Here is a 27,528-nt window from a genome sequence, read left to right on the forward strand (position 1 = left end):
AAACTCATTTTGTCACTGCTCTAGTGCTGTAAGGTAATATAATTGTCTCCATTTCACAGGGGAGAAGCTGAGGCTCTAAGACATGCTATAACATACCCAAAGGCACCCAGCTATTAAGAGACAGGAGCCAATGTTGAAACCCAGTTGTCTATGACCTTCTGGTCCAGGATCTTAGTCAATATCCTTCACTCTTTCTCTTTAAACTCTGCTAACCAGCATTTCCCTGTTCAGGTAGATATGCTGTTTCCTAGCACCAGAAACCCACTCCAGTGTTCTCGCCTGGAGAATCCCAAGGACGGGGGAGCCTGGTGGGTTGCTGTCCATGGGGTCGCACAGACTCGGACATGACTGAAGCGACTTGGCAGCAGCAGCAGCAGCAGCAGCACAGGAAAAGATGTGGAGAAATCACCAAACTCTATTTGATCAAAAAACAGAAACAAGGTAGCTGAAGATGTGAGATGCCTGGCTGAAGGCTGGCCATGGACAGAGGGTGGAGGAGACAGAGGGCCTTCCACCTCCTGCCATCTTGCACTGGTCTGCAAAACTCCTGATACAATCTGGGTGGTTTCCATTCACCCTTGCAAATCCCCCTTCCACTTCAGTTTCTCAGGGCCCCAGAAGTATGGCCTCCATGGACCCCATCAACCCTCTAGTTTCCATTGGGTTCAACCAATGGGAGGCAACCTCAGGAGATTTGAGAGCAGAGTATTTATTCCACACTCCCTCATCTGAGACCACAGGTTGGCAGCGCTTGTGCCCCTTTACCAAAGGCCTAGCTTCCCATTAGGTAGCTCTCTGCTGAAACCACGGCATAGTTCCTGCTCTCTCTAAGGGCCTGGTCACTCTTGTTTGTTTCCCTTAATTCCACTCATACCTTTTTAGCAGTCCCTTCATTACACTGTCCTCAATCACTCCACTCGAATAAGCCATCTGTTTCCTGTTAGGACCCAGGGCAATTCAGTATGAGAGTTTAGGGTCTGGAAGGCATGTTGAGAGTCTATTACTTCCATGGTTTTCTTTTTTTTTTTTATTGTTACTTGCAGAGATCTAGTAAGAGCCATAATTACAAAACTGATAAAGTACTGGAAGGTCATGGAACCCTGCCTGCTCCTCATCACAGCCAAAAGCGCTCCTCTTCTCTGCCTCCCTTCAACTTCTCCTTGAAATCCAAGGGGTGTGGGCAGCACACTCTGGAACCAGCTGACCTAATCCAAACCCCTCACTCACACCAGAGGGGTGGTTGGCAAAGTTTCCAAAGTGTCCTTTGTTGGCCCGAGTGGGTCTGATTTATGCCCTGGGCCTTCATCAACAGTTTGTCTCAATATCTTCCAAAGTGTAAAGTCCCGTAAATCTTCCTGGGGAGCGACAACTCGACCGCCAGCCCGTGTTATGCAAACACACAGAAATGTCATTAAGGCAACAAACAGCCCCACTGGCTTTGGCAAAGGCCTGTTCTGCCAGGCTCAAGTTACTTAAAATCAATATTTGAACAAGGACGAAACCACATGTTTTCCAAACCAAATTAGAGGGGTCTAATACCAGGCCTAGCAATGTGGTTACATCACGTGCATTCCAGCGCCGTCCCCCCAACACACACCTTCTGTGGTGGGGGTGCGCCACCATTTGGTTTGACCCGGTCGTCCAGGCTCCTACCCCTTCGCAGTGACTGGACTTACTTGTCCTGAGTGTGTGACCTCACCAGACCGGTGACGCCAAGGGGCAGACGGGGCAAGAAACAGGAACTTTCAGAGACCCAGTTTTATAAAACAGAGGTTGGGTGTGTTCCTTCGTGCATGCCTCAAAGCAGCAATTCAGGAACTGTACCAGGCTTTCCCTGAAAGTCTGGGAGCCCAAGAGTGAGCAAAATCACGAGTCTCTGCCCTCAGGGAACTCACTGCAGTATGGAAGGGAAAGCAGACAACAGGCCATTTCTTTTTAAAATTTGATTTACAATGTTGTGTTAATTTCTACTGTACAGGAAAGAGACTTGGTTACACATGTATACAATCTTTTTTATATTCTTTTCCATTATGGTTTATCACAGGATAGACAAACAGGTCAATTCTGGAGGACTAGTACCAGGGATGTAGGGAAGTTTAGGATGCTTTGCAGGCACACGGCAGGGACAGGTAACCCAGGAGTTGAATGAGGGCCTATCAGAGAAGACTTCCAATGGCAGATATCCTAACAGGTGCTCTATCTATCTAACCTACTATCCTGGCTTTATATGTGTAAGGCCATGTGGCACTAGTGGTAAAGAATCTTCCTGCCAACACAGGAGACATTAGAGATGCGGGTTTGGTCCCTGGGTGAGAAAGATCCCCTGGAGAAGGGCATGGCAAACCCACTCCAGTATTCTTACCTGGAAAACTCCATGGGCAGAGAAGCTATAGTTGGTTGCCAAGAGTCGGGCATGATTTAGTGACTAAAGAACAACAAGTTTGTGGGTACACAGGTGTACCTACAAATTCTCGGAGGGGGTTCAAGCTGGTGTGTGGAACAATTAGACCATGAGAGATTGTGGTGCAGAGCAGGTTATAGTCTCTACTTAAAAACCCAGGAACAGGGCCTTGGAACTTAGTAGATTCTTCATAAATAACTATTGATGGGTCTGTCTACTCCGTGACTTCCTTGACAAGAAGGGGGTTCCACTGACAAGTGCATGGGTCTATGGATATGGAGATACTAGGAAGTCAGAAGCTTAGGAGGTACTGGGATGACTGTTACAGTGGTCAGTCTCAGGTAGGATTCTGCAATAATTGAATCCCAATCAGTATTTCTGCTCAGGGCCCTGGGATTCATGACAGCAACTGCACAGGGGAGCAAGCACAAGAAAGGTCAGGATTGCAGAACCAGGGGCCATGGCCAAACCAGGGCACTTCACGTATTTTCTCATCTACACATCCTGCCCTTCATTTGTTCATCCATCCAACCCTCTGCCCATCTTTTTCTATATGAAATCTTTCCATAAAACTTAGCATTTGATTGCCCCCTCACTTCCTTCTTTCTCCTGCCACAAATACTTTGTGAGAAGTGATTGTTAGTAAGACAGGATAAAGATAAAAAGGTTGTGTCTGCACAAAAATACATTGAAGGTTTACTAAGAAAGTCAAAATGCTGGTTTGGCTTTGAATGCTGCTATTCCACTCAGAAGAACTGAAAGATCCTAAAGCTTTATAGATTTACTGCTGCCCTTTGGATTGAACCTGAGTTTCTGGGCAGGGGAGGAGGACATATAGGCAGGAAGCAAGCGAAGAAAAAGAAGGGAATAGAAAATGGAGGAACAAAGTCCCTGGATCCCAAATGTGTATGTCAGTTGGACTCTGGCATGGGAGATGGCAAAGTGAGAAAATACACATTTCAGATCATCTTTACATGTGCTCAGAAGTAAAAAGCATTTTCATTTTGATGATGAGAAATACCCAAAAGCTCTTTCTGATATTTTGTTCAAATGAGGACCAACCATTCTTAAGTGCTGGGCACACCAACACAGATTAAGATACAGCCCCTGCTCTGGAGTACCTCACATTCTAAGGGAGATGGCAGACATGAAAGAGAGCAATGTGATGGAGGAGAGTTGTATTGATAAGATGGGCCATCACACCTAGACGTGGACTTTCAAGAAGAATTCCCAAAAGTATTATGGCTGAAAGCTGAGTTTTGAAAGAAAGGCTGGAGTTATCCAAACAAAGAAGTACCAAGTGTTGTAGGGAGTAGGAGAAAAACCAGGGCATGGAACAGTGGTGGTGGTTTGTGCGGTTAGAGAAAAGGTATAAGCAAGAAGGAGATAGGTGTTAGGGGCAAGAACTAGGTCATGAAGGGTCTTGTATGCCTGGAGAAGACTTCAAACTTTATTCTGACTGCTATTGAGAGCCATTTGAGGAATATTCCACAGAACTAGGATCTTAAGTCACTGAGATGGAACTATTGGAATTTCTTGGATGCCTCCAACCATTTACCTCTGGGTCCTAGGCTCTGATGTCCAGCCTGAAACTCACGCAGCCTCTGGCTTCCTCCTGTGCCTTGGGAGCAAGGACTGACACCCCTGGCCCAGAGGATGGGCTCCTTTCCATGGTGCTGGGCCTCTTGGGTGGAGCCTCGCTAGGCAGGGCCTTCCAGAAATGAGCTGCGTGCACATGATGTCAGAGGGGTGGCGCATGGGGAACGGAGTGGGGTGTAACCTCTGCTATCACTGTCCCCCTCCTCCCTCCTGAGAAACTGCAAATCCCTCCCCAGGCTGCTGATCAAAGAGTCCTTGAACTTCAGGAGAAATTCAACCTTTCATAAAACCCAAATTATTTCTGGAAACGATAGGGTTGTGAAAAGACCTCAAGCTTTGTAGTGAAGTTGATCTGAGTTTGGATCCTGGCTGTTACAAGCTGGGAGATCTTATGCAAATTAATTACTTTCTCTGAGTCTTAGGTCTTTATCTTTAAGAACATGTATCTATATGAACATATATCTATATCTATATGGGGATAACAATGTCTCTCTCACAGGGTTATCAGGAGCACCACAGAAGAAAATATTAGTAATTATCTTTGGCAGTATATGGGGTCCCTGGTGGCTCAGATAGTAAAGAATCTGCCTGCAAAGAGGGAGACCCAGATTCAACCCCTGGGTCAAGAAAAAGCCCTGAAGAAGGAAACGGAAATCTACTCTAGTATCTTTCCTGGAGAACTCCATGGACAGAGGAGCCTGGCTGGCTACAGTCTATGGAGTCACAAAGAGTAGGACACAATTGAGCAACTAACACTTTTCTTTCGCAGCATATATTAGTTCTGCAAAAATTTTCTCCTTGTGGAGTTTCACTCGTTTATTGGTCATCCACAGCTCACTCAGTTCAGTTGTTCTGCCCTAGAAAGAGATTTGGTAAAGCATTAGTTGACAATATATTAACATATATATATGTGGAATCTAGAAAAATGGTAAAGGTTAACCTATTTGCAGGGCAGGAACAGGGGACACATTAATTGAAAACATGGATGCCACTGACCAAACTGAAAATTTTGGTTCATCTTGAACTTGTTAGTACACTGTAATATGTCAGGAATCACAAATTTATGAACTTCGAATGTGAAGTGCTTAGGACTCCAAGTATAAGTCCTGAGCTCTTATCTCTGTCTATCCCCTTGGCCAAGTCCCTTCTCTGGAAGATGAAGTCCCTTCTGGTCCTGTCCAGGTTTGATGGTCTCTAAAACAAGCTAATCAAGGATGATGAGACTCCAGTAGGTCATGCTTATGGGGGGAACAGGAGATGAAGCACCAAAGGGTGTCCCTTTTTCTTGTCTGTATAAGTTCTGTGCATTTCCATGCAGCCCTGCAGCTAAGGAAGAAGAAATTCCTCCATGGGAAAAGAGTTAAGAAGGTCATGCTCCAAGGATGAATCATAAAATATTCCAAGAATGTCAGAGAGAAATATGACCTACCCCAGGGGGCCCCCGGGGGAGTGGGAGAGGTGAGCGGCTAAAACTGCCACAGGCTGAGCCAGGTGCTTTCTCCAGTCTGATCCCAGAGAGTAACATGAGCCCATGTCAGGGTGGGACGTTTCTCCCCGTCTCCATCCCTGTCTTCTGGATACAGGAGTCCTTTCCAGGGCAAACCCACTGATGATGTATCCAACTTCTGATTAGTGGATAAAAGAACTACCTTTGGAATCAAACATCTGGATTCAACACCCAATTGTGCCACTGACAGTGATTTTGGCCAAGTGAATTCATCTTTCTGAGCTTCAATTTCTTCACCTGTCCCCAAAGGATACACACATCTATTCCCTAAAAATTTTTTAAAGGACTGAATGAAATAATATAATAAGGCCTTAGGTCCAGCATCCTAGGAGGGACTCTATCAATAACAGTTAATATTTTCGGTAAAGGCAGCTGGGTGGAGTGGCCACTTGCCACACGCACAGTTCAGGCCCTCTCTGAATCACCTGGGTCCCCTCAGATGAATACAAATTATGAGGCTGATTTGGTTTCCATTCACAGTTTCAGAGGTCTCGAAAGCGTGGGGAGGGAAAGCAAAGACTTATCCAGCAACATAAAGGGAGAAACAGAGCTTCCAAGAGGCCGAGCAGCCAGAGGAGCAGGCCTGGCCATCTGCCTGAATGTGGACTTGCAGCTGGGCCAACACCGAGAGGGTGGGGTCTGAGGGATGTGGTAAGCTCCATGGGATTCACTCAGCAATCATTCAGCAACTCTCTGCTGGGCATCCCCTATGTGTCAGCCCCTGGTTCTGGAAACTAGAGACACGGAAGAGAATAAGTCATTGCCTTTGTCTTCCTGGAGTTAAAATGCTAATCGAGGAACAGAAGTGAAACAAAAATAACTGGTATCTTTCAGGTAATATGTATTTCCCTGATTCAGACAAATCAACCTCAGCTTTCTAAAGGGAGGCAGAAGGCCTGGCAGGCACCCACGGGTTGGCCACAGCCTCTGTCCTCAGGTAGGCAGTGTCCACAGATGTCAGCGGGAGTGATTTTCTGAGATTAAAAAACAGGCTCTGAAGTCAGACAGCCAAAGATGACACCTCATCCCACTAATTTAAAAATCTGGGCCTTGGGTACATTACTTAACCTCTGGGAGATCTATTCTCCAGCTCTGTAAAGGAAATTAAAACACAATTTACCTCCAGGATTGCTGTGAGTTTTAAATGAGATAACAGATACAAGGGCTTAGCAAAGCAACAATAAATTAATTGTTTTTATCCTAATAATTAGCATGGCCAGAATGTATCAATATGAGTTCTTTGAACTGGGTTCTTATAAAAAAAGTGATGGGCCCCATGAATAGGGCAGGAACCAGTCCTGGATCCAGCAATGAGTGGGTAAGAACAGAGGGTACTCAGAGTGAAAGCAAAGGGGAAGGAAAGTGGGATTCCAGGGGTCAATACCTAGTATGAAACCTGGGCACATTTGGCAGAAGAGCAAAGAATTCGCAGACAACCTGAGATACAAAGAGAAAGTCGGGATTCAAGCCAAAGAAAGAGCAGCTAATGATATCTCATCTTGACTGAATGCTTCCATGTACCAAGCCCTGTAAGTCTGATATACCTATTGCCATTTAATAATTCAGCAGTTCTCTGTGGTAGGTTTTACTATCCTTCATTTTACAAATGAAGAAACTAAGACTCAAAGAGATTATAACTTAGCAAAAGTCAACCAGCCAGCAAACGTTCTTGAACCCAGATTTGAACCTAGAGGTATCTAATGCCAAAGCCCAGGTTCTCATACATAAGGCCATTCTGTTTTTCCCAAATCCAAATGACCTCCTTTAATCAGGAGTTATTGAGGACTTCAGCACAGGTCAGTCCACGGCAAGTAGCCAGCACATATGTATGGTTCATTCAAGTGACAAATATTTATTAAGCATCCACCTTGTGCTGGCCACTTGCCATGGACTGAACTGTGCTGAAGTCCTCAATAACCCTTAGTAATGTATAAAGAAGGATGTACAATTGAAGGAGCCCTGCTTGGAAATCAGACAGACCTTTGTGACTAGCAGGGTGACACTGAGAAGTTTTTGACAGCCCAATTGCTCAAAACCTACCTCAAAGCCACCAAGCTCATGTTCTGGCACAATAAGTTGCACTGAAAATGGTGGTGCAGAATGAAGCTTGAGTCAGAAGACCTGGTTGCAAGTCTTGGACACATCATCTAGTCTACCAGAACCTCAATGTCCTCCACTGCAAAATCAGATTTTAGGACTAGAAGCCTAAAAAGACCCCACTTGGATGCCAGAAGTATCTTAGGCTTTGAATCAAAATCTTTGAGCTCAACGGAGATTGGCCAAAATGGCAGAATAGAAAAACCCTGGGCTCACCTCTTCTTATGAACACACCAAAATCATAACCATTTGTGGAACTATTTCATGAAAAATACTGGAACTTCCCATAAAAGATCTACAACTAAAGACATAAAGAAAGAACCACAGAGAAATGGGTAGGACAGGTGGACTCATGATACAGTCAAGTCCCAGACTCCAAGATGGGCAAGTCACAAACTGCAGAAATATTGTATTGCAGAGATTCTCCTACAGGAGGGAGAGCTATGAGCCCCACATCAGGCTCCAGGGGTCCTGTACTGGGAAGATGAGTCCCTAGAGGATCTGGCTTTGAGGGCCTGTGGGTCTTAGTTTCAGAAGACCCACAAGACTGGGAGAAATAGAGACCTCACTCTTAAAAGACACATACAAAATCTCACAGACTCTGGGACCCAGGGCCAAAGCAGTAATTTGATAGGAACATGGGCCAAATAGCAGAGACATTACTTTGCCAACAAAGGTCTGTCTAGTCAAAGCTATGGTTTTTCCAGTGGTCATGTATGGATGCGAGAGTTGGACTATAAAGAAAGCTGAGTGCCAAAGAATGGATGCTTTTGAACTGTAGTATTGGAGAAGACTCTTGAGAGTCCCTTGGACTGCAAGGAGATCCAACCAGTCCATCCTAAAGGAGATCAGTCCTGAGTGTTCATTGGAAGGACTGATGTTGAAGCTGAAACTCCAATCCTTTGGCCACCTGATGCGAAGAACTGACTCATTTGAAAAGACCCTGATGCTGAGAAAGATTGAAGGCAGGAGGAGAAGAGGATGACAGAATATAAGATGGTTGGATGGCATCACCAGCTCAATGGACATGAGTTGAAGTAGGCTCTGGGAGTTGGTGATGGACAGGGAAGCCTGGTGTGCTGCAGTCCATGGGTTGCAGAGAGTCTGACACGACTGAGCAACTGAACTGAACTGAGCTGATGGGCCAGACCTTCCTGCTGGTCTTGGTCTTCTGTAGAGGCAGGGGTCAGCTATGGCTCACCCTGGGGACACAGACACCAGTACCAGCCATTCCTCAGAGCTCTTTCTGTCACGTGGATGATGGGGCTGGCAGGCACCATTGTAGACTCCTCCCTTAGATCATTATGTGCCAAGGCTTTGCTCTACCCAATATCCTGTAAGTGCCAGTGCTACAATGCCTCAGGCCAAGCAACTAACCGGGCAGGAACATAGTCCCACCCATCAGCAGACACACTGCCTCAAGACTTCCTGAGCCCACATTCCTCTCTGGACATGGCCCTGCTCACCAGAGGGTCAGGTCCGAGGTCTACCACCACTGGGCAGCCACCAGCTCCAGGATCCCCTGAGCCCTGGCCCTGCTCTACAGAAAGGCTGCTTGAGCCTCTGGACCAGCCTCACCCACCAGACAGCAGACACCAAATGCAAGAAAAACACAGTTTAGCAGCTTGCAGTCCCTGGGTAGCAGCAGCAGGGTAGACCCTGCCTGGGAACTAGCTGGGCCACAGCACTGTACACTAGCAAGTCAACACAAACTCTGGGACACCCCAAGCTTCATACCCAACTGTGTCAAGAGACAGTCCCCCTGCCCCCACCAGATCTGATACCAGGGATCCCAGGGCCTCACAATCAAATCTAAGGCCTGGCTCTGCCTGCCAGCAGGTCCATCTGGCACTAACCCTAGGATCTAGATTAAACCACCAGTGGGTGGACAATAGCTCAGGAGTCTTCTGGACCCTGACTTCACTCACCAGTGAGCCAGCACTAGACTCAGGGCCTCCTGGGGTACCGTAGTCAGCCACCTCGTGACCTGGACATGTCAACCAGCAGCTGGCAACGTCTGCACAAGGCAAGGCCTGGTAACGAGGCACTCAAGACTACCAGACCACCTGCACAGTCAGCCCAACACATGGAAAGGACCCACGAAAGCCTAATGCGGAAATTCCTAGGGCACATAGCTTGGGTGATAGAAGGGAGTACACTGCTTGGATGTGTAGGATGTCTCCTATAGAATGTCAACTCTCCAACTTTGGGAAATGTAATGAATTGACCAGGTACATAAAAATACACAGCAACTTAGGCAAAATGAGGTGACAGAAGAACATGTTCCAGATGAAGGAATAAGACAAAACCCCAGAGAAGAAGTAAGTGAACTGGACATAAGCAACTGGTGAACTGGTGATCATAAAGATGGCCAAAAACTCAGGAAAAAAAAAATAGATGAATAGAGTGAAAAGTCAGAAGGTTTAAACAAATAATTAGAAAATATATATTAAAAAAACAAACAGAGATCAATGCAAAGAAATAGAGGAAAACAACAGAATGGGAAAGACTAGAGATCTCTTCAAGAAAATCAGAGATACCAAGGGAACATTGCATGCAAAGATAGACAGGACAGAAATGGTAGGGACCTAAAAGAAGCAGAAGATATTAAGAAGAGGTAGCAAGAAGACACAGAAAAACTGTACAAAAAAGATCTTCATGACCCAGATAATCATGATGATGTGATCACACACCTAGAGCCAGACATCCTGGAATGTGAAGTCAAGTGGGCCTTAGGAAGCATCACTATGAACAAAGCTAGCGGAGGTGATGGAATTCCAGTTGAGCTATTTCAAATCCTGGAAGATGATGCTGTGAAAGTGCTGCACTCAATATGCCAGCAAATTTGGAAAACTCAGCAGTTGCCACGGGACTGGAAAAGGTCAGTTTTCATTCCAATTCCAAAGAAAGGCAATGCCAAAGAATGCTCAAACTACTGCACAATTGCACTCATCTCACACGCTACTAAACTAATGCTCAAAATTCTCCAAGCCAGGCTTCAGCAATACATGAACCGTGAATTTCCAGATGTTCAAGCTGGTTTTAGAAAAGGCAGAGGAACCAGAGATCAAATTGCCAACGTCCATTGGATCATGGAAAAAGCAAGAGAGTTTCAGAAAAACATCTATTCTGCTTTATTGACTATGCCAAAGCCTTTGACTATGTGGATCACAATAAACTGTGGAAAATTTTAAAAGAGATGGGAATACCAGACCACCTGACCTGCCTCTTGAGAATCCTATATGCAGGTCAGGAAGCAACAGTTAGAACTGGACATGGAACAACAGACTGGTTCCAAATAGGAAAAGGAGTACGTCAAGGCTGTATATTGTCACCCTGCTTATTCAACTTCTATGCAGAGTACATCATGGGAAACGCTGGGCTGGAAGAAGCACAAACTGGAATTAAGATTGCCAGGAGAAATATCAGTAACCTCATATATGCAGATGACACCACCCTTATGGCAGAACGTGAAAAAGAACTAAAAAGCCTCTTGATGAAAGTGAAAGAGGAGAGTGAAAAAGTTGGCTTAAAGCTCAACATTCAGAAAACTAAGATCATGGCATCTGGTCCCATCACTTCATGGCAAATAGATGGGGAAACAGTGGAAACAGTGTCAGACTTTATTTTCCTGGGCTCCAAAATCACTACAGATGGTGACTGCAGCCATGAAATTAAAAGACACTTACTCCTTGGAAGAAAAGCTATGACCAACCTAGACAGCATATTAAAAAGCAGACACATTACTTTGTCAATAAAGTCTGTCTAGTCAAGACTATGGTTTTGTGGTCATGTATGGATGTGAGAGTTGGACTGTGAAGAAAGCTGAGTGCCAAAGAATGGATGTTTTTGAACTGTGGTATTGGAGAAGACTCTTGAGAGTCCCTTGGACTGCAAGGAGATCCAGCCAGTCCATCCTAAAGGAGATCAGTCCTGGGTGTTCATTGGAAGGGCTGATGTTAAATCTGAAACTCCAATACTTTGGCCACCTGATGTGAAGAGCTGACTCATTTGAAAAGACCCTGATGCTGGGAAAGATTGAGGGCAGGAGGAAAAGGGGCCGATAGAGGATGAGATGGTTGGACGGCAACACCAACTCAACTGACATGGGTTTGGGTGGACTCCAGGAGTTGGTGATGGACAGGGAGGCCTGGCGTGCTGTAGTTCATGGCGTCACAGAGAGTCGGACATGACTGAGCGACTGTACTGAACTGAACTGAAACAGAGATGATGAATACAATAACTTAAAGGAAAAATATACTAGAAGAAATCAACAGTAGACTAAATGATATAGAGGAATGGATCAGTGAGCTGGAAGACAGAGTAGTGGAAATCACTCTTGCTCTATAGAAAAAAAAGAAAATAAGAATGAAATGAAATGAAAACTCCTGTAAGGCTATCAGCTGACTTTTCAGCAGAAATTCCAGGATGGAAGAGAGTGGCACAATATATTTATAGTGAATAAAGGGAAAAACCTACTACCAAGACTACTCTACACAGCAAGACTCTTATTCAGATTTGATGGAGAGAGAGACCAAAGGCTTTACAGACAAGCAAAAGCTAAAAGAGTTCTGCACCACCAAACCAACTTTACAAGAAATATTAAAGGAACCTTTTTAAGTGGAAAAAAAAAAAGCCACAACTAGAAATGTGAAAATTACAATATGAACTTTGTAATTCATCAGTAAAGGCAATGATAACAGTAATGATAGGAAATTGTCTACACACAAAGCAAGTATAGGAAGGTTAAAAGACAAAAGCAGTAAAAAGAATCTATATTCACAATTATCAGTTAAGGAATATACAAAACAATTACATGTAAAATACAATATCAAAAGAAGTAATCATGAGGGGAAGAGAGTACAAATGCAATGTTTTAAAAATGCACTTGAAATTAAGAGATAAGCAACTGAAAACAATCACATATAGATATAGATTGCTATATAAAAACCTCATACTAACCACAAAGCAAAAATCTATAATAGATATTCACACAGAAAAGAAAAATGAATCCAGATACAACACTAAAGATAGTCATTAAATCACAAAAGAGAACAAAATAAGCGGGGTTGGGGCAGGGGTGTGGGGTGTGAAACATTCTACAAAAACAACTTCAAAAAACAAAATGGCAATAAGCACATATATATATAATCACTTCAAATGTAAATGGACTAAATGCTCCAATCGAAAGACACAGGGTGGCTGCATGGACACAGAAACAAGTCTTGTGTATATGCTGCCTACAGCAGAGTCACTTTAGAGCTAAAGACACAGAAACTGAAAGCGAGGAGATGGACAAAGGTATTTTATGCAAATGGATATCAAAACAAAGTTGGAGTTGCAATACTCATATTAGACTAAATAGACTTTAAAATGGTGACTGTTACAAAAGACAAAGAAGGATACTACATAATGTTCAAGGAATCAATAGAAGAAGATATACAATTGTAAATATATATGCACCCAACATAGGAACACCTCAATATATTAGGCAAATGTTAACAGACATAGAGGGAGAAATTGACACTAACACAATAACAGCAGGGGACTTTAACATGCTACTTACATCAATGGACAGATCATACAGATAGAAAGTAATTAAGAAAACACTGATCTTAAATGACACATTAGATCAGACAGATTAATTAATATAGACAGAATATTTCATCTAAAAATACAGAATATACATTATTTTCAAGTGCATACAGAACATTCTCCAGAATAGATCACAAACAAAGCCACAAAACAAGTCTTGGTAAAATAAGAAAACTGAAATAAAATCAAACACCTTTCTGACAACAAGGCTCTGAGACTAGAATCAGTTACAAGAAAAAAATGCAAAAAATACAAACTTGTGGAGGCTTAACAATATGCTACTGAATAATCAATAGATTACTGAAGAAATAAAAGAGGGAATAAAAACTACCTGAAGACAAAGTAAAATGAAAACACAATAATCAGAAATCTGTGGAATGCATCAAAAGCAGTTCTAAGAGGGAAGTTTATAGAGATACAAGCTCACCTTAGAAAACAAAAACCTCAGGTAACAACCTAAACTTACAACTAAAGGACCTAGAGAAAGAAGAAAAAACAAGACCCCAAATTAGTGGGAGAAAAGAAATGATAAAGATCAGAGCAGAAATAAGTGAAATAGAGACTTAAAAAATAGAAATGGATGAAACTAAATGAAAATCAATGAAACTAAAAGTTGGTTATTTGAAAAGATAAACAAAAGTGAGAAAACTGCAGCCAGACTCAAGAAGAAAAGGGAGAGAACCTAAATCAATAAAATCAGAAATGAAAAAAGGCAAGCTACAATTCACATCAAAGAAATATAAAAGAACATAAGCAACTACTATGAACAACTCCATGCCAATAAAACGGACAACTTAGAAGACATGGACAAATTCTTAGAACTGTACACTCTAGAATATCAACAGACCAATTACCAGTAATAAAAGTGAATCTAATTAAAAAATTCCTGATAAATAGAAGTCCAGAACCAGACGGTTTCACAGGTGAATTCTACCAAAATTTAGAGAACAGCTAACACTTATCCTTCTCACACTGTTTCCAAAAATTGCAATGGAAGGAACACTTTCAAACTCATTCTATGATGTCAGCATTGGCCTGATACCCAAACCAAAGATATCACACACCAAAACAAACTTATAGGTTAATATCACTGATGAACAAAGGTGAAAAAATCCTCAACAAAACATTAGCAAATCAAATCCAACAATATGTTAAAATCATCACACACCATGATCAGGTGGGATTAATCCCAGGGATGCAAGGGTATTTCAATATCCACAAATTATTCAAAGTGCTAAAACAGGCTTATGAATTGAAAACTAAAAAACATATGATCACCTCAACAGATACAGAAAAAAAAAAACTTTTGACAAATTCAGCATCTATTTATAGTAAAAATTCTCCAGAAATCAGGCATAGAGGGAACATACCTCCACATAATAAAGACTGTATATGAAAAACCCATGGCTAACATCATACTCAACGATAAAAAGCTGAAAGCATTTCCTCTAAAATAAGAAACAAGACAAGGATGCAGATTCACCACATTTATTAAACATAATATTGGAAGTTCTAGCCACAATCAGACAAGAAAAAGAAATATAAAGGAATCCAAATTGCAAAAGGAACATGTACCAAGAATATTTTTAAAAGAACTACAGCAAATAATTTTAAAATTTGTATGGAAACAAAAAAACTCTGAATAGACAAAAAACCTCGAGAAACAAGAACAGAACTGGAGGAATCCTGCTTCCTCACTTCAGACTACACTACAAAGCTACAGTCATCATAATAGTATGGTACTGGCGCAAAACCAGACACAAAGATCAACAACAGAAGAGAGAGCCCAGAAATAATTCTGCACACTGATGGTCAATTAATCTAAGACAAAGGAGGCAAGGATATCAAATGAAAAAACAATCATCTCTTCAAGTGTGCTGATGAAACTGGACAGCTACATGTAAAAGAATGAAATCAGAACATTCTCTAACACCATATGCAAAAATAAACACAAGATGGATTAAAGACCTAAATATAAGACTGAAAACTATAAAAACTCCTAAAGGGAAACACAGGCAGAACAGTCTCTGAGAGAAATCATAGCAATGTTTTTCTGGATCTGTCTTTTAAAGCAAAGGAAATTAAAGAAAAATAAACAAATGGGGCCTAATCAAACAGTATATCAAAGGAAAAGTAGTTGCAAATGATATGGCCAACAAGGGGTTAATATCCAAAATATATAAACAGCTAATACAACTCAATATAAAAAAATCTGTTTTTTTATGTGCAGAAGACCCAAATAGACCTTTTTCCAAAGAGGACATTCAGATAGCCAATAAGCACATGAAAAGATGTTCAACATCACTAATTATCAGGGAAATGCAAATCAAAACCATGGTGAGATATCACCTCACACCTGTCAGAATGGCTATCATCAAAAACACAAATAACAAAAGTTTTTAAGAAAAGGGAACCCTTGTATACTGTTGGTGGGAATGTAAGTTGGTACAGTCACTGTGGAACACAATATGAAGACTTCTCAAAAATATAACTACCATATGACCCAACAATTCCACCCCTGAGTTTATATCCAAAAATAACAAAAACCCTAATTGAAAAAGATACATGTACCCCAATGTTCACGGCAGCATTATTTATAATTGTCAAGATATGGAAGCAATATATATATATATATATATATTCACAATATGCACACACACACACATATACACAATGGAATACTATTCAGCCACAAAAATGAATGAATTTTTGCCATTTGCAACAACATGGAAGAACCTGGATGGTATTTTTTAATAGTTTTGTTTGTTTATTTTTGGCTGTGCTGGGTCTTTGTTGTTGCATTGGCCTTTCTCTAGTTGTGGCACCTGGGGACTACTTTCTTGCTGTGTTGTGCAGGCTTCTTATTGGGGTGGCTTCTCTTGTTGCAGAGCATGGGCTCCAGGGTGTGTGCGCTTTAGAACCTGTGGTGTATGGGTTCAGTAACTGTTGTTCCTGGACTCCAGAGCACAGGCTCAGTAGCTGTAGTGCACAGGTTTTGTTGCTCTGTGGCATGTGGGATATTCTAAGACCAGGGACTGAACCAGTGTCTCTGGTTCAAGATTTCTCCTAGCAATCTTGATTCCAGCTTGTGATTTATCCAGCCCAGCATTTTGCATGATGTGCTCTACGTATAAGTTAAACACTGCTGCTAAGTCACTTTAGTTGTGTCCGACTCTGTGTGACCCCATAGACGGCAGCCCACCAGGCTCTGCCATCCCTGGGATTCTCCAGGCAAGAACACTGGAGTGGGTTGCCATTTCCTTCTCCAATGCATGAAAGTGAAAAGTGAAAGGGAAGTCACTCAGTCGTGTCCGACTCTTGGCAACCCCATGGACTGCAGCCTACCAGGCTCCTCCGTCCATGGGATTTTCCAGGCAAGAGTACTGGAGTGGGTTGCCATTGCCTTCTCCATAAATTAAATAAGCAGGGTGATAATATACAGCCTTGACATACTCCTTTCCCAATTCTGAACCAGTCCATTGTTCCATGTCTGGTTCTGTCACTTCTTAGCGTGCATGCAAGTTTTTCAGTCGACCGGTAACGTAGTCTGATATTCCCATCTCTTTAAGAATTTTCCACAGTTTGTTGTGATCCACACAGTCAAAGGCTTTGGTACAGTCAATGAAGCAGAGGTAGGTGTTTCTCTGGAATCCCTTTGTTCTATGATCCAAGGGACGGTGGCAACTGGACTGATTAGGTGTCTTCCTTCTTACATTCAGCCCATGGTCCCTTCCCCCTCCAAAAATTCACCAGTTTGGAAGCTCATCAGACACCTGAGAGCTGGGAGAATGAGTGTGTGATCCGGGGGTACAGTGCTACAGCTGTGCCATTCAACTCTATGTGCTTTGAACAATAAGTTCAGCTCAACTGAATAGCTCCTCTTGGAGTCTGTTTTGTTTTCCCAGGGAAACTTACAAGGGGAAAATTAGTAGAATGAGCTAGTCACTGCCACTGCAGGTGGCCTCCCGGAGGCAACAGATTTGCATCGTTTCCCTCTCCTTACCCATCTGTATCCCTCATATTTTCTAGAGCTTCTGCTAATCTAAGGCTAGGTGGTTTATGTGGGAAGATAGAGGGTAATCCAGATTCTCACCTTTGAAGTCTGAGACCCTGTCATCATTTTCTTCCTGTCCATTTACTCTCAAAATTGGTTACAGGAGTATCAAATGATGCCCCTGTGATTCCCCTGGGTGTCAAACTGATCCCTCCATGACCCTATCATAAAATAGCAGCTCTGCCTCCTGCTGATGATCAGAATCAATGAACTCGAAGGTGGTTTAGCTGGTTCACTGTCGTTGAGAATTCAATCTTCTCTAAAGACAGTTCTGCTATCGTTATAATTAAGTTCTGGGACTGAGACTCAGATTTTTTTTTTTTTCCTGCCCTCTGCTTGCATTACATGGGAGTCTGTCTGTATGCTGCCAAGGAGGACCGACCGCTGACTTTCACATTTTGCCATAAATTGGTGATTAATCACCCCAGCCTTTCATATGTCTTTCCAATGTGTTAATTATACTCAACCATCTGATTCCATTGTCTTTATTATTACTTTTTCCTTTAAACCTCTTTAATGGCTGAGATACAGCATAGCTAGTGCATTCCTTTCCACTGGTCTCTCATTCACCGCTAACTGAAGTGTTAACAGTTATACTGCGAGGGCTCTCTGGGCTCTACATATCGCCAGCAGTAGGGCCCTCATTGCCTGCCAGGATGCCCACTGAGTAAGCCCTCACTGACACAAGGGGTCAGGTCTTTGTAACTCTGCACTGGATGTGAACTGCCCCTAGACAGTAGGGGCAGAATGTGATCCAGGTAGCTCCTTTGTTGAGGGGCAGTTCCAGGGGAGAGGTGCAGGTGGGAGCCACCAGCAGCTTCCAGAAGCCAGGGAAATGAATACCGTGGTCCTGATGTGGCCCACACAATACAACATTCTCTACAATACTGTGAAATTATAGGAACATTCTTACCGCCACCATTCACACTGCCAGAGAACGTCAAATGCCATCTTACAAGTAAGGCCTCTCCCCCAGCACTTGCTGTTCCTCTCACTCTGTTTTATTTTTTTCCACTGGGTTTATTTCCATCTGAAACTCTTGTTTATTATTTATCTCTTACCATCAGACTCTATACTCCAGACTTGGGGTACCCATTACCCAGAAGAGGACCTGGCACAAGACAGGCTCTCAACAAACATAAATGAAATTCCAAATATGTATATAAACCTACTCTGTGCATTTCACTGGAGTTTCTGTGAGGACTAAAATCTCCTACATGTAAGAATACAGCTCACAGTAGACACTTAATCCAAAAAATTATATAAAAATATAAATGTTGGTAAAGAAATGTTTGTGTGTGTGTGTGTGTGTGTGTGTGTGTGTGTGTATCTTTATATAAGGCATTGGGATAAGGAAATGGACCTTTTTTCTTTTCTTTTGAAATTTTCTGGCCATACCACTCAGGACATGGGATCTTAGGTCCCAATCAGGGACTGAACCCATACCCCCTGCATTGGAAGCATCAGGTTTTATAACTGCTAGGGAAGTCCTTGGACCTTTTTTCTTGGAGGAAAGATACCACAATTTGAGCAATTCAGCAGCAGGGAACAGAGACAAAACTTCTTATCCAGGACTTAAGAGCAAGCCTTTGACTCTCTGTAAGGTAGGGAGATTTAAGACTAGCATTTATTTCTTCCAGCACCAGCATTTAATTCCCGACTTAACAGGTACTGAGACCTATAAAAGATTCACCTTGTTTCTCTGAATGTGTACATTATTTACCATACAATTTATAAAATATTTACCCTTTTATCAACTGACTGTGCCCTGCTCAGCCTTAACTACCTTACTGCTGCTCAAAGCTGATCAAATAGGTGGCTGGCACCTCTCCAGAAACGAATGGAGTGAACAGCTGGAAGGGAACCATATTTTATGCATTTGTCAGAGCACATAGCAATCAAGGGTGTTGAAAGCCTTTCTGAATGTGCTGGGGAGGGGTGTGGGTCTTCACTCCCTTCCCACCTCTACCCACCTGGTCTAAAACAAAGCTGCCTTTGCCAGGCCCAGCTTACTCATCTATTCAAGATGCACTTACAGAGCAGTTATTGTGAGCAAGGGGTCTTGGGGAAATGGATGAGAGGAAAGTACATTCCTATGTTCTTTTTGTCGAAAATGAGCCCGATGATAATTACAGCAAAAACACCCAAGTATTAGACTCTCTCTCCATATGATCAGTGCATGCAAAGTACACAGCCTTATGAGTCAGATTTTTGGGTTGAAACTATATCTTACTCTATCATGAGTGTATGACTCTGGACAAGTTGCCTAACTTCTGGTTGCCTCAGTTTTCTCAGGATATTAATAGTCCCAATTTCATGATATTATTCATATTAAGTATATGGTGCCCAGCACATAGAAAGCATTCAATAAAGTTAAGAGATGTGGAGAAAGGGGAGGACAATCCTCAGGCCAGCTCTACATGGTAAGTATGTTACGATCTTCATTGTACAGATGAGAAACTGAGATTTAGGAAATTTAGTACTTTGCTAAAATTCACTTATAAGCCAGGATTCAAGATTATGAATGGCTTATAAAGACTTTACTTGTAATCACTGGTTACACACACACATACACACACACACACACACACAGAGGGAAACATGGCATAACCATCATGTGTGCCTCTTCAGTGATGCTCCCAACCAACCTTCAATGAGATGAGATTTTCTTATTTGCCCTTATAGCACCTCTTTCACTACAGTTATCATGACTGTAAAAATTTATCAATTGGATCCTTATTTGTGACAGGCTGGGTCTCCCCCTAAACTGTATGTAGACAAGGGCATGTGTTCATCACGTATTCTCAGTGTCTAGATAACTGTTTCACATACACTGTCATTAAATCTACACAACAATGTTAAAAGTGATATTTTTCTCCCATTTTATTGTTAATGAAACTGAAGCTCAAAAAAACCAAATAACTTATAGAAGAACATACAGAGAAAAAAATGGAAGAACATTCTAACCCGGCTCAGTTGATTTCAGAGCCCATTCCCATTCATTGGGCTACATTCTCTCCTTAAGAAGGAAGGAACCAGAACACAAGGGTAGAGGAATGAAGTTTACATATCAAGAGCCTACCATGGGTATCAAGCTGAAGTTCATTATCAATGGTATCTCTTTCACTCCTCAAAATAAATTTTTGTTCAAAACAAGAGTTTTGCTAAAACAAGTTTTTTTCCAGATCCGGGTGCAAGCCCTGCTGAGATGAGCTAGTGAAGTGGGGAGAAGGCTGGCAGTGAGCATGAAGTGAATGGGAAAACTGACAAGCTTACAAAGCCCTTCAGTGTAGCCCTTTGCTCCAATACTTCATACTTAAAGAATAAAGCCAGTTCAGGTGGGGCTCAGGCAAAGACCAAGGTCAGGAGCTCAGGCCTGGCGAGGCGGGGTGAGGGCTGGGATCAGGAGAGAAGTCCGGTGCTGCGATCCCATCATCTTGACTCTGCTTCATGCTGCATGAATGAAAGTGAAGCTGCTCAGTCATGTCTGACTCTTTGCGACCCTATGGACTGTAGCCCGCTAGGCTCCTCCATCCATGGGATTTTCCAGGCAAGAATACTGGAATGTGTTGCCATTTTCAAATTTGCAGCAGATCTTCCCAACCCAGGGATCAAACTCAGGTCTCTTGCATTGCAGGCAGACTCTTTACCCTCTGAGCCACCAGGGTATCCCATCATACTGGATGACCTCTCTGCTATACTAATGTCCTTTCTCCTTTGCTTTTAAAATAGAAAACACAGATACCGTTGATTCTCTCAGTCTTTTATGTTCAATTGTTGGTCGATTCTTTTTTTTTTTAATTGAAGTATAATTGATTTATGCTGGTTAATTCTTAATGAACACCACTGGTAAAAATAACTAGCAAAAACACAGTTGATAATGATAAAACCACACATAGTATAACATTATTGGTTATCAGTTAACAGAAATATCAACTCTTCTTAAGAATAGATTTTCTTTCTTTTTAATATAAATTTATTTATTTTAAATGGAGGTTAATTACTTTACAATATTGTATTGGTTTTGCCATACATCAACATGAATCTGCCAGAGGTATACACGTGTTCCCCATCCTGAACCCCCCTCCTTCCTCCCTCCCCACACCATCCCTCTGGGTCGTCTCAGTGCACCAGCCCCAAGCAACCAGTATCATGCATCGAACCTGGTAAAAGAATAGATTTTCAAACTAAATTTTATAGAATTAATGTTTACAAAAGAAAACTGGCAATGCCAGAAGCTATTATCAGATCAATATGATATGGAAAAAAATGATGATTGGTTAGTATAATATTCAGTTTACAATTTACAAAGAAATATTTGATTCTAATAAAATGTAAATAGGACACTCAGAAATAGTGAATGGTGCTGTATAGAAATTCAATCAAAATTATAAACTGGCTCAATAAAATTTGTTCCAGAAAAGAAATTTTTGGATAAACAAGAGTACAATTTTGATGAAAATAGGTGTTTCATGTAGTAATAACATAACACCTTTCGGGTCCAACGCAAGGTCTCACAACATCTTATTACCTCACCAGGGTTCGGTGCTATGCTGGGGGCTATACTTAATGTTGTCTCTAATCCTTACAGCAATATTTTGTTATAGGAATGCAATTCCCCAAGTTTCAGATAAGGAAATAAATCAGAAAAGATATGTGATTTGCCCAGCATAACCCATGATTTAGTACCAGGGCCAGGATTATTTGTTGATTAAAACTGAACAGTCTAATCATGAAGCAAGATTTCAGGACATTTTACAAGGGGTGGGGGGGCACCTCTTTATTTCTTGGTCTCTCCAGAAAGGCAGGTGTGTCTGTGCCTCTTTCCAGGTGGAAATGTTGAGACCTCAGGAGAGAAATGCACTAGCCTAAGGTTTCAAATTATATGAAAGGCCTGAGTTTTCCCTGATCCTCAATCCACCACTCTCTTCACTCAATGAAATGACCTGAATAAGGCTGTCTTTAAAAGTAACTAGAGACAGGAAGCTCTCTGCTTCAAGAAGGGTAGAGTTTATGGAATGTAAAGTGATTCATTCATGGCTGATAGCATTCATGGAATTTTGCCTCCCCATCAACCCCCATCCCCCAAAGTAAAACTACTTGTCAAAGATACCCTAAGTAATACATCCTTCAAAGACAGCCTGCGGTCCCTGTGCTCTTTATTCAACACCCAAGACAGTGAAGGGAAGGGGCTTAAATTGGTCCTCTGCAACATCATAATATCAATGTCTCCTATTATCACTGGTTTCTCCATGAAGCAGATGTCTCCTATCTGTTTAGTAGTTATCTAAACTGCGGGTTCATGAGGAAAAGAACAAGGCATATTTCAGGTCTCTAGGGAAATGAATATTTCTGTCATGATTTCCATTTGTTTAAATTCAGATCAATAAAGTCATACTGAACTTCATTTCACGTTCCTGGCATGACACTTAGTGTCTTGTGATGGGGGTACAATTTTATAGGATAACTTATGGGATCACCTGCCCTGGCTGCATCCTGGTTTTAGGATGCAAGATCTTTCAGTTTTAAAACTAAACAGTGTCAGGCAAGTCTGGATGGTTGATCACTTGTTCACTACTGTATTACTAGCAGCCTTGCTAGTCTAGTCCCTGGTGTGTAATGAGCCTCTGCTAGTCTCACTAGAATTTTCAATGCCTTGATTTCTTTCCCTTTAGAATGGGAACAAAGGGGGCTAATACTTGTCCTGTGTCACTCACAGGGTTATTATTCTATACAGTAATGTGGAGGGAGAATTATACTGTTATTATTATTATTATGTCTAGTAAAGTAAAAGAGAATTTAAAAAATCTCTGAAAAACCCTCTCCAGAGAGTCAATTTTTTGAGACTGGAACCATGTTTTATTGTATTACCTCCTGAAGCACAGTGACTGGCAGAAAAGACGCTCAAAAACCTAGTTGAATGAAAAAATAATGAACAAATGGATAGTTAAATGAACACTCTGTGAATGAGAATAAAGGGATTAAATTAACTCATTTTATAGAATTATTTTTGGAGCCAGAAGTTTATTTAATCAAACCCCTGCATTTTTTAGAGCCCACATGTAAACAACACATTCTTTGTAGGGTTAAGATGAAAACTGAGTCATGTCAATATACTAAAATAAAGTAAAAATTCTTGATTAATTTTACTTATTTTCTCCAGTGATGTTCTTTCCCCAGCACAAGAAATGCCAATTCAGCCTGTAATTCATAGTTCTTCCAACAGAAGCTGAGGGTTGTCTAACAACAGAGCATGTGGGCTTGAGTTCCACCTCACACCCATGCTCTGCTCTCATGAGATATAGATAAGCTTCAGCGGTGGCTTCAGAGAAAGACCTGAGATGCTGGAGGGGGTTGTCTAAGAGCTTGGGGCATCGAAGGACATCACCACCAGCATCAAGAAATTGTAAGTATTACCAGAAGCCTGATCACAGAAAGCTAGAAGTCTTAACCTGCTTTCCTCCTTTCTTCTATGGTACCATTCCAAATCCAAACTCCTTCGAGGCCCCAGCCAAATTTCTCTTCTCAGCTCTTTGGCTTCATAGTTCAGTTCAGTTCAGTTCAGTCGCTCAGTCATGTCCGACTCTTTGCGACCCCATGAATCGCAGCACGCCAGGCCTCCCTGTCCATCACCATCTCCCAGAGTTCACTCAGACTCACGTTCATCGAGTCCGTGATGCCATCCAGCCATCTCATCCTCTGTCATCCCCTTCTCCTCCTGCCCCCAATCCCTCCAAGCATCAGAGTCTTTTCCAATGAGTCAACTCTTCGCATGAGGTGGCCAAAGTACTGGAGTTTCAGGTTTAGCATCATTCCTTCTAAAGAGCGCCCAGGGCTGATCTGCTTCAGAATGGACTGGTTAGATCTCCTTGCAGTCCAAGGGACTCTCAAGAGTCTTCTCCAACACCATAGTTCAAAAGCATCAATTCTTCGGCGCTCAGCCTTCTTCACAGTCCAACTCTCACATCCATACATGACCACAGGAAAAACCATAGCCTTGACTAGACGGACCTTAGTCGGCAAAGTAATGTCTCTGCTTTTGAATATACTGTCTAGATTGGTCATAACTCTTCTTCCAAGGAGTAAGCATCTTTTAATTTCATGGCTGCAGTCACCATCTGCAGTGATTTTGGAGCCCCAAAAAATAAAGTCTGACACTGTTTCCACTGTTTCCCGATCTATTTGCCATGAAGCGATGGGACCTGATGCCATGATCTTTGTTTTCTGAATGTTGAGCCTTAAGCCAACTTTTTCACTCTCCTCTTTCACTTTCATCAAGAGGCTTTTTAGTTCCTCTTCACTTTCTTCCATAAGGGTGGTGTCATCTGCATATCTGAGGTTATGGATATTTCCCCCAGCAATCTTGATTCCAGCTTGTGTTTCTTCCAGTCCAGCGTTTCTCATGATGTACTCTGCATAGAAGTGAAATAAGCAGGGTGACAATATACAGCCTTGACGTACTCCTTTTCCTATTTGGAACCAGTCTGTTGTTCCATGTCCAGTTCTAACTGTTGCTTCCTGACCTGCATACAGATTTCTCAGGAGGCAGGTTAGGTGGTCTGGTATTCCCATCTCTTTCAGAATTTTCCACAGTTTATTGTGATCCACATAGTCAAAGGCTTTGGCATAGTCAATAAAGCAGAAATCGATGTTTTTCTGGAACTCTCTTGCTTTTTCCATGATCCAGCGGATGTTGGCAATTTGCTCCATAAGACTCTGAGTAACTTGAGGACAAGGACCTACTTTATTCATCTCCAGATCCCAGCCCTAAGCCAAAGGCCTTGGGTAACATAGGAGTTCAAAAAATGTGAGAATGAATAAAAGAATTTAGTGCCTAAAAGTTCCAGAAGTATATCCGAATTACAACATCTGTGCCTAGTTTGAAGTGTGGTTTCAACAGATATTGAATAAATGTGTGAAATAATGAATAAATGATTGATATGAATGACTACTATTAATGGACAATTGATTATGCACCAGACACTGGACAGGAACATTTTACATGTCATCTTATTTAATCTTTTCAACAACCCTGCTGCATCTTTTTCTCTGCAGTGCTTAGCACTATCTAACATCCCATGCATTTTATTTATCCACCTTGTCCATATTGGTCTCCTCCACTAGAATTTAACCTCCACGAGGTCTGAATCTTTGACTGCTTTGTTCACTGCTGCTTCCCCTGTCTGGAAGAGTGTTGGTACCACGTTTATATTCAGTAAATATCCACGGCATGAATATTGAATAAATATTATCCTTACCTGCATAGAAAAAGCTAAATTTAGTGATGCTAAGAAAAAAATTCCCGATCTTGTGTTAGACACTCCAAGTCTTCCACAATTTCACTGAAAACTGGTGACACATTGTGATGTAGGTAATATCATTATTCTAGTCGGATGGACACTGAGACTCAGAAAGATAGGGTCACCAGTTCGAATTACAGAGCAGTTCACTTAATAAAGTGGGTCATAATTCAAACCCTAGTGTGTGTGACCTCAAAACTCTTGCTCTTGTCATGACCTCAATCTACCTTGCAATGAGAAATTGACCCATCCCTCAATTAAAATATTCACAGAAAGGTGTTGTTGCACACCTAGAAAAAAATCGAGAGACTCCCATTACAATCCAAATCTATTTAGGAAGCTCCCCATCAAACAAAGTGCATCCTTTTAACATTAACAATGCAATACTTGCTGAATGCAGGAGATTAGAAAAACATTATTAGGATGAGAAAGACATGCCAATGACTCAAGATGCCAATGACTTGAGCTTTTAATGAGATGCCCACTGTATCTAGGAGTAAGCAATTTCCCAAAGGATTATCTGATGTGAAAGGAATAGTAAGGAGCTCTTTAGCGGCACCCAGACACATCCTCTCATATACACACCTGCTCAGGGCTCAGTGAAGACAGTGCGTAAATGTCTGGAATATTACATAAAAGCTGTCTGCCCAACCAGTCAAAGCTATTAAAATCCATCTTGCTGAAACAAACCCTGAGAGCAGGTCAAACAAATCTAATTTTTATTGTTCCTTAAGGAGATGACTATGTCGGAGACAAAGGAGAGAGGCAGAAGGCCAGTTAGAAAGAAAAAAAAAAAAACCCTAAGAGGCCTTACAAAATTAAATGTTCAGAAGAACCGTGGCAGGCAAGATAAATGATATATTACAGTGCCGGTTTAAACCTAATTGATGACTAATGTCGCAATGCATCTGAACCTACACTGATCTATTATCCGTCTGGTCCAGGATGAAGGGACACTGCAAGGAGAAAAATTGCTAACTGTTTTAACCTGATGGAACTTTAAAAAAAATAACCAGCCCAGTTACTTTAAAAGATAAATGGCTGGGTGGTGACCTCCTAATGTATATCAGGGTCTTGCAAGGCAAAATCAAATGTTAATTAAATAGAATCCAGTGCAAGAACGATGCAGGAAGAGCATGGTTTAGAGCCCAAGAGGCCACAGGGAATTGTGTTGTTAGATTTCAAAGAAACTACCAATGGAGAGGCAGTTATGGCAGACCACATAGAAGTAGCTGAAAAAACCAGATGTACACACAAACACCATCTAAATAATACTTACATACAAGGTATATGGAACAGCCTTTGGGCACAGCTAAATCACAGTCCTTCGAAGGGCAGTGTTGTCAACAGAGCCACTTAAATTCATGGGGGTGGATCAGAGACGTTTTATTTTTCTGATCTATATCAATATATTCTCAACACAACTCTCAGAAGGCAAAACAATGTAAGATGTAAGAATTTGTCAAAGGGATTCAAGAGCCAACTTGAAATGGCTCCAGATGGCCAAGTCTGGGATACTGTTAGCCACAAAATAGTGAATGTAATAGATGATAATCAAAGACTACAGTAAGAGTCAATGAGCTCATATTGATAATAATAATTGAATATATAAATGGAAAAAGGAATGAATGATGAGAGGGAAATTTCCTTGTTAGTGTGCGTGCCTGTGTGTGTGCATGTTAAGTTGCTTCAGTGTTGTCCAACTTGTTATGATCTTATAGACTCTATCCTGCCAGGCTCTTCTGTCCATGGGATTCTCCAGGCAAGAATACTAGAGTGGGTTGCCATGCCTCACTCCAGGGGATCTTCCCTACCCAAGGACTGAAGTCTGTCTCTTGGGGCTCCTGCATTCCAGGTGGATTCTTTACTGCTGAGCCACAAAAGTATCAAGCCAAAGAATGACTCAGGAAGTATTTTATATTAAAGGAGATCATGTAGATATGGCAATAAAATTCAACCTGTTTGGACACTAGGC

General features: G+C 41.8%; 1 long non-coding RNA gene across 1 annotated transcript in view; it reads right to left on the reverse strand.

The window, feature by feature from the left end:
* Positions 1-1,928: 1,928 nt before the first annotated feature.
* The window catches only part of LOC138441811 (uncharacterized), a 68,502-nt gene continuing 42,902 nt past the window's right edge, over positions 1,929-27,528 (reverse strand). Inside the window, exon 5 of the long non-coding RNA XR_011257437.1 lies at positions 1,929-4,857. This is a non-coding gene — a long non-coding RNA (uncharacterized lncRNA). The remainder of the gene's footprint in view (positions 4,858-27,528) is intronic.

The sequence above is a fragment of the Ovis canadensis genome, chromosome 1 (assembly GCF_042477335.2).
Source record: "Ovis canadensis isolate MfBH-ARS-UI-01 breed Bighorn chromosome 1, ARS-UI_OviCan_v2, whole genome shotgun sequence".
NCBI classification, from domain to species: Eukaryota; Metazoa; Chordata; class Mammalia; order Artiodactyla; family Bovidae; genus Ovis; species Ovis canadensis.